Source organism: Rhinopithecus bieti, unplaced genomic scaffold, assembly GCF_001698545.2.
Source record: "Rhinopithecus bieti isolate Rb0 unplaced genomic scaffold, ASM169854v2 scaffold_17962, whole genome shotgun sequence".
Classification (NCBI taxonomy): Eukaryota; Metazoa; Chordata; class Mammalia; order Primates; family Cercopithecidae; genus Rhinopithecus; species Rhinopithecus bieti.
The window spans coordinates 3,035,113-3,044,003 of record NW_016809457.1 but is presented as its reverse complement, the minus strand read 5'-3'; the positions used below and the strand labels follow the sequence as shown (position 1 = coordinate 3,044,003).

General features: G+C 37.4%; 1 pseudogene; it reads right to left on the bottom strand.

Annotated features, from left to right (window-relative positions):
* Window positions 1-3,081: 3,081 nt before the first annotated feature.
* LOC108540371 (serine/threonine-protein kinase RIO3 pseudogene) lies at window positions 3,082-7,087 on the bottom strand (annotated as a pseudogene).
* Between the last annotated feature and the right edge of the window lie 1,804 nt (window positions 7,088-8,891).

Below are 8,891 nucleotides of genomic sequence, written 5' to 3'. Positions count from 1 at the left end.
AATTAAAAGCAACTTTTTTGACAGGTGACTTTGCAATTCACAGATTTCCTGATACTGCTCTCTAAATCTAAAGCATCCTCATTGTACATGCTCATTAGCATCTATAAATACAAATACTAGAGCGTATTTTCAGTAAACTGAGGGAAGATAGTTGTAAGCATACCTTGGAGATACTGTGGATTCAGTTTCTGATCACCATAATAAAACAAGTCACATAAATTTTCGGTTTCCTAGTGCATGTAAAACTTATGTTTATACTGTAGTCTTAAGTATGCAATAGCATTATGTCTATAAAAACAATGTACCTACTTGAGTTACAAAATACTTTAAAATGTTAGTGATCATCTGAGCCTTCAGTGAGTCTTAATTTGTTTGCTAGTGGAGGGTCTTATCTCTATGCTGATGGATGCTGACTGATCAGGGTGGTGGTTGCTGAAAGTTGGGATGGCTGTGGCAAATTCTCAGAATAAGACAATGAAGTTTGTCACATCGATTGATCTTCGTTTTACGAACAATTTCTTGATAACATGTGATGCTGTTTGATAGCATTTTACCCACAGTAGAACTTCTTTCAAAATTGGAGTCGTCCTCTCAAATCCTGCCACTGATTTTTCATCTAGGTTTATGGAATATTTTAGATAAGTTCTCATTTCAACAATGTTCACAGCATCTTCACCAGGAGTACATTCCATCTCAAGAAACCACTATTTTTGCTTATTCATTAGAAGAAACTCCTTATTCCTTCAAGTTTTATCATGGTATTGTTAACAATTCAATCACATCTTCAGGCTCTACTTCTGATTCTAGTTCTCTTGCTATTTCAATATCTCCAGTTACTTCCTCCACTGAAGTCTTGAGCCCCTTGGACTCATCCATGAGAATTGGAGTTAACTTCTTCCAAGCTCCTATTAAAGTTGATATTTTGACTTCCTCTGATGAACCATGAATGTTCTTAATGGCAGCTAGAATGGTGAATCCTTTCCAAAGGTTTTTCAATTTATTTTGCCCAGATCTGTCAAAGGAATAATTTTCCATGGCAGCAATCACCTTACAAAATATATTTCTTAAATAATACATTTGAAAGTTGAAATGACTCCTTGATCCATGGGAAGCAGAGTGGACGTTCTGTTAGCAGACATGAAGACAATATTAATCTCCTTGTGCATCTCCAGCAGAGCTCTTGGGTGGCTAGAAGTCTTTTTCTGAGTAGTAGGTCTCAACAATAGGCTTAGAATATTCATTTAACCTTGCTGTAAAAGGATGTGCTGTCATCTGGGCTTTGTTTTTCTATTTCTAGAGCACAGGCAGGGTAGATTTAGTGTAATTATTTATTATTATTATACTTTAAGTTCTAGGGTACATGTGCACAACGTGCAGGTTTGTTACATATGTATACATGTGCCATGTTGGTGTGCTGCGTCCATTAACTCATCATTTACATTAGGTATATCTCCTAATGCTATCCCTCCTCCCTTCCCCCTCCCCACAATATGCCCCAGTATGTGATGTTCCCCTTCCTGTGTCCAAGTGATCTCATTGTTCAATTCCCACCTATGAGTGAGAACATGCGGTGTTTGGTTTTCTGTTCTTGGGATAGTTTGCTGAGAATGATGGTTTCTAGCTGCATCCATGTCCCTACAAAGGACACAAACTCATCCTTTTTTATGGCTGCATAGTATTCCACGGTGTATATGTGCCACATTTTCTTAATCCAGTCTGTCACTGATGGACATTTGGGTTGATTCCAAGTCTTTGCTATTGTGAATAGTGCCGCAATAAACATACGTGTGCATTTATAATCCTTTGGGTATATACCCAGAAATGGGATGGCTGGGTCAAATGGTATTTCTAGTTTCCTAGATCCTTTGAGGAATCGCCATACTGTTTTCCACAATGGTTGAACTAGTTTACAGCCCACCAACAGTGGAAAAGTGTTCCTATTTCTCCACTATCTCTCTCCAGCACCTGTTGTTTCTGCATTGTTCAAGTGATTGCCTATTCTAGACTAGTGTGGGATGGTAAAATCTCATTGTGTGTGCTTTTGATTTTGCATTTTCTCTGATGGTGAGTGACTTCGATGAAGCATTTTTCTTATCGTGTCCTGTTGGCTGTATGTCATGGGGGGGTGGGTCTTCTTTTGAGATATGTGTCTGTCATTTATTCCTCTTTTGTTCCACGTTTTGATTTGTGGTTTTGCATTTGTTTTGTTTTCTTGTAAATTTGTCTTGAGTTTCTTTGTAGGCTTCTGGATATCTAGCCCTTTGTCAGATAAGCGTAGATTTTAGCAAAAATTTTCTCCCATTCTGTATGGATTTTGCCTGTTCCACTCTGATGGTACGTTTTCTTTTGCTGTGCAGAAGCTCTTAGTTTAATTAGATCCCATTGTGTCAAATTTGAGCTTAATATGTTGCATGTTGCTCATTATGGTGTTTCAGACAATGAACGTACCTTGGCCCATGCCTACGGATCACTGAATGTATTATTTTTAGGTTTTCTTTTCTAGGTGTATTTTATGAGTATTATTATGGTTGTGATTTCCCCCTCTAAAACATTATTTTCTCTAATACCAATCTTGAATCCATCTTGAATTAATTTTGTATAATTTTAAAGGCCCTGGTACTTCAGAAATGGTAAATTACCATTGGCTTTAACTTTAAGTCACTAGCTGCATTTAGCTTCTAATAAAAAAGTCAGTCTGTCCTTTAAAGCTTTGAAGATAGGCATTGACTTCTCTAACTATGAAAGTCTCAGCTGGCATTTTTTCCCCCAATAGACAGCTATTTCATCTACATGGAAAATCTGTTTTTTAGTGTAGCTACATTCACCAACTATCTTAATTAGATCTTCTGGATAATTTGCCATAGCTTCTACATCAGCACTTGCTGCTTCACTTTGCACTTTTTCTTAAAGGTAGTGAGATTTTATTTTCTCAATGCTGAGCTAAAAATTCCACACATTTGGCACATGTGTTACAAGGAGGGGGGATAGCAGAGAAACACCACTGTATAGCTCTCAGGTTTTGGTACTGCAAGTACAACCATAGCTTTGTTTGCTATTGGTAACTGGCAATCACCTCTGTGTTTACATTGAAGGCAGTGGGCATTGGTGGTATTCACCATAAAATACTAGTGGGCATGAAGCAGCTTTCTTTCCATTCTTCTGAGTGTGATCTTCATTCACTGTCTCCAAAGCTTCTATCTTAGCTAAAAAAATCCCCTTCATTATATGCTGAGATGTTTAAAACAGCATTGAAGAGGTCTCATTCATTAACGGCTTTCCTTACTACTCCTTTCTGGAAAAACTATGAGACATTTTATAGTCATGGAACAATGATTCCAGTCCATTAAGACAAGTTAATTCTCCTGACTAATGGATGTCAAACAACCAGACCTTTCCAGCATGCCAAAGTATGTTATACTTGTTGAGGTTGATATGAAAAAGTGTACGTTCATTACATAACTGCTGCATCAAATGAAGAGTTTGTTAGTAAGTTTCTTTCATTCCTTCACTATTGAGCTTTAGTTCTTTTAATTTAGGGGCTGGAACATAATCATGCCCAATAAAAGACATAGCTAAAACGTATTTCTTGTACTCAAGTTGTATAACTGTTAGACAATGAATTCTAGTTCTCTGCATTCTTGTGAGATTGTGGATTTCGCTTTCTGCCCACATGTGGATAATCTTATGTGGACTTAGTTCACTGAAGTGATCTTTATACCTAAGATCATCTTTAACTTATTGGTCATGATTCTTCCACTCATTAAGGGTTGTTGTAAATACCATGATGGCACATTGTGTAGGTATGACTTTACTATATTCATCCTCCATGCTCTTTCTGTATACATGAAAGACAATGGATTTCTCTCCTGTACTAAAAGTCAGTGATTGTCTCAAACATTCCAGAGTTGACCTTTTCATACATAAAAAAACATGTCTCGGGATCAACTGCATTTTCTTCAGTAGAGTGCTCCTTTTTCTTGTGGGGGAAGGCACTTTGATGTTCTTCTGAGTAGGCATGTTGTTTTGAAGCTTCAAAAATGTTGTTTGGTAGTTTTAAATCCATTCTGTCTTCTACCTGAAATGCAGGTACAAATTTTTCCATTCTTGCTGGATTCTTTCTCCCACATACTACTTCATGATGTTTGGTGGTAATGCCCTTTCCTTTTCCAATAAAACCCTTTTTGGGAGTGGGAACTGGTTTTGCTAGTCAGTAGAGATCATCATGAGTATCCTGGCAGTCAGCCTCATCTTCAGAGCTATCACTGTCTTCATCAGGATGGACTTTTCAATGATTTTCAAAGGACATGGAAATTTTTTTTATCTCCTTTGAATCTTCTTTTCTTTATGCCTAAGTTGTGCATCATATTCTTTGCCAAATTCCATCTGTAGTATCTGAGCCAATATTAGGTCACTGGAAGTGTCAATGTTTTCTCCAGTAATAAATGGCGTTTTAGCAATAGCTACTTGAGGAAAAGTGACAGTTTCTACCCCTAATGGCAGTTCTTTGACAAACTGTTCACTCATTGTATCAGCCAAAGAACAAGATGTTGTCATTTGAAGGGTAGCCCATGGACACTTACTGGGTCCCCCAGCCCACTGCTGGCTTGGGCTTAGGCAAAGTCACTCCTGCCAGATTTTTGGGGGGAAGAAGTTCAGCAACAAGAACAGAGCAGAGAGGTGGTAGGATGGGAAGCAGGCTCTAGCAAGGAGATAGGTGGAGCCAAGGCAACCAGAGCTGAAGTGACAGATCCCTCTCGCATTTTTATGTGATAAAGATAGCTTCTGTCCCTAAGCTTCAGGAATGAACCTCTGCCAGCTTCAAGCTTTTCTCCTTCGCATCTTCCTTACCTCTCTCAGCCTTCACAGAAAAGAAGAGAGTTAGGGCCTTGCTCTGGATGAGGCTTTGGCTTAAGGGGATGTTGGAGCTAGTTTGATCTTCTATCCAGACAACTAAACTTTCTCATATCAGCAATAAAGCTGTCTTGCTTTCTTAACATTTTATGTTCGCTGGAGTAGCACATTTAATTCCCTCCAAGAACTTGTCCTTTACATTCACATTCACAACTTGGCAAACTATTTGGTGACAAAAATCTAGCTTTTAGCCTATCTTGGCTTTCAATATGCCTTCCTCATTAAGCTTAATTATTTCTAACTTTTGATTTAAAGTGAGAGATCAGTGACTCTTCCTTTTACCTGAATACTTATAGGCCATTGTAGAAATTTTAATTTGTCTCATTTCAGTATTGTGTCTTAGGGAATAGGAAGGTGCAAAGAGAAGAAGAGAGATGGTAACAGCCAGTTCGTGGAGGTGTCAAAACACACACGATATTTACCTACTGTTTTGCCATCTTACATGGGTGGGGTTCATGATACCCAAAAACAATTATAATAGTAACATCAAAGATCACTGACTACAGGTCACAATAATAGATATAATATTAATTTTAAAAGTTTAAAATATTGCAAGAATTACCAAAATTTGACACAAGTGTGCACATGACATCGGAAACATTGGGGCTGATAGACTTGCTCAGTTCAGGGTTGCTACAGTGTCTGTGAAGCACAATAAAATGAAGTACAAAAAAATGGAGGTATACCTGTAATTAATGTTCACTGTGTAATCTAAATGGAAATTAAATATAGGAGTTCACAAGCTAAATACATCTTAGAGACCCTTTAATCCAAGGAGGTAAGAGGAGAGAGACCATCCACTTGGTAACCAGAAAGGTATATATGAACCTTTATCGTGTTCTTTTTCCCCTAGACTCAACTGGGAATAATGTTTAACCGCATGCCTTTTCTTACATGCATAGTTTGAATAACGGTTATACAACTGTATGCTACTTGCAGCTCTTGATCTTCATTATCAACATTTAAGTGTTCTTTGGGGGCTGTTTTAAGACATGCTTTAAATTATGGATACTGATGTCACTTCTTTTTCACCCTCTGATTGAAGCTGCAGCCTTCCTTAGATAATAAGATTTTCCAAATTCTAACCTCTAGTTAGATGCAAATCAGAGCTTTTTGGGGGCATGTACCTTGTCTTGTTTTATAGTTAAACAAGTTAAATAGATAATTAGTGTCTTAGTTCAGGATGCTGTAACAAAGTACGATAAACTGGGTCACTTATAAACAGCAGAAATGCATTTCTCACAGACTTGGTGGCTGGAAGTCCAAGATCAGGGTGCCAGCATGCTCAGTTCTGGTGAGGGCCCACTTTTGGGATATAGACTGCCAGTTCTTCATTGTAGTTTCACACAGTAGAAATTGATTGAGCTAACTCTATTTCCCTTTTCATAAGAACACTAATTCCATCATAGAGGTTCCACCCTCATGACCTAGTTACCTCCCAAAGGGCTCACCTCCTAATACCATTCTGTTGGGGGTTAGGGCTTCAACATACGAATTTGACAGCGGGGTACATAAACACACAATCCATGATGTGGAGTAATGGTGAATTCTCCCTGTTTGCATTTAAATGGTTTGTAAAATCCCTCTAGGTGAAATAGCATATTGTATGGAATCATAGGAGGAGATTTTAGCATGTGAGCCACAGTAAGACAGAAAGCACATAGGATTTGTTTTAAGACAGACATGAATTCATTTCCTAGCTCTGCAAAACAGGGTTGAAGATTCCTGAACCTTCTGAATTCCAACAGAGAAAATCTGGTCCTAAACCAATTATCTAGTTACATCTTTATCTATAGAATATATATCAACTTGTCTGCTTCAAGAAATTAAATTGGGACAATTGACATTGATCATCAGTTGCTTTCTGTAAATCAGTAAAACAAAATTATTACTTTTTTCTTAAATTCAAAAATTATTTGTATTTTATAGATCTTACTTGTTTTCCTCCAAATTTAGTATTGATTTGTATGATATTGAGCAAATTAAAATGCTAGTCCAGCATATCAAATCTACCTTAGCAAAATTTGACAGATCATCTTTTAATATTGCACTACTGCTTAACAATCCTCAGTATCTCTATTGTCTCATATCTGCATGTGGCCTCTGGGTGAAGGTAGATTAAGGCATAGGGAGAATACTGTTTTCTGGACTTTTATTTCTTTACTTCTGACTCCATCCTACATCAAACCATCAATATGTAAAGCTCTTTGTGACAGTTTTTGAATTATTCTATGTCTGCATTTTGACAGCAGGAATGACGGTTTTAATGACAGATACTCATCTTCCTAGGAAGCAAGAAAAGATGGGAATGCAATGTTTCTCTTTACTTTATAAGAGTATATTGTTATTTGTCATTTATTAACATTGTTTTGACTATTCTCATCATCAGTCATTTTTCATGACCAGACTTTATTCTTTGGCAACACATCTCCCATTTTCTGTTGAGGAATCCCTCTGGGAGATATTAGTTCAGCTACTGAGGGACATTCTGTTTCCTTTTACAGGCAATGACTGCACAGCCTGCAAGAGGCCTGTTTTGGACATTAGCTGTTAATGTAAGTAATAATGATAATGAATTGCCCACTTGAATGTGTTATACATATTTCTAAAAGGGTTGCCTTTTAAAAATAGATAATGAATAGAATAGACTTTGGACAAGTATGATCTCTGAATGAAAGCATCTTCTTGTTTATTAACAGCCACAGGTGTTCTGAGTCCATGTCTTCCAGGCCAGTAACCCTGATTGTAAAGGTCACTTTACATACTGTCATTTCATGACTTCTGGCTTTCTCATGATGGATTAAAACAACAAAGGAATCAGAAAGAAAAAAAGGGAAGGGGAGCTGATGGGAAGCAAACTCAATGAGACACTGCATTACTCTTTCTGTAGTCTCTGGTTTCTGGTGAGAGGTGAGAGCAGCATCCTGGTGGCCTCCCGTAGAGATAGGGGCTGATTGGTCGAATCCCTCTCTCCGCTTGAACAGCTCACAAAGAGCTTGTGTGTGCCATGCTGCTGGTAATCCAGCTCATCTGTTTCATCTGCCTCCTGTGAGATAGGGGAATAAAAAATAGGTAAAATACTCTAGAGAAGCTTGAAATGATTGCTGATATTGTCATTTGGTATTGCTTGGGCTTGCATGTTAAGTCATGCTTCTCTCTGCTATGTCTCCACTCCTTCTGGAAAAGAATTTAAAGTCAAACAGGATAGGTTGATAGGTAGAAAGCAGAAATGCATACATTACAGGTTAAATCTGATTTTTTTTCTCTGGGAGAAATAAACTACGAACATGAAATTCGGGGCTCACAACCCAGGTTTTCCTTAGCAGGACTGATTTTGAGAAAGTTGTAGAGTTAGAGAAATCAATACCCTTTGTTTTGGGTCTGTACTCTGTTTTCAACATTACAATACAATTTAATGTATAATGTCTATGTGTCATTTAGTTGTTCTTATGTTCCATGAATTAATTTATTATTCAAAACAATGTCAATTATTTTACTCAGTTTACAAGTGGCATAGAATTTGAAGAAAAAGAGTAAAGCACAAACTTATTTGAAAATATAAAGTTGGGATGAAGTCAAACTCTGAATGGATCTGAACATTGGGCATTTTCTGAGGATTGATGACCAGCTAGGAGGAGTTGATGGTCCTTGGCTGAAACTCGGGCCATTAACTCCAGCCAGTCATTAATTGCCTAGAAATGTCCTGGGCTGAGGTCATTATTGCTATTATAAACTGAATTAATGCCCTGTGCGTTAGCCAATAAGATTATTTGAATTATCTTTATTCTCCATTCAATTTATAATTATAAAAATGTACCAGAAGCAATCAGACCAGATGATAGATTAATCACATGCAAAATTACATTCTAAATGAATTGTTTTGGATTCATACAGCTACACAAAGCATACGAAGAAGTTGATTCCTCAGTGTTGGCATTTATTGAAGTTGATTTTCTATGCTGCCCCCCAGTTTCTCCACC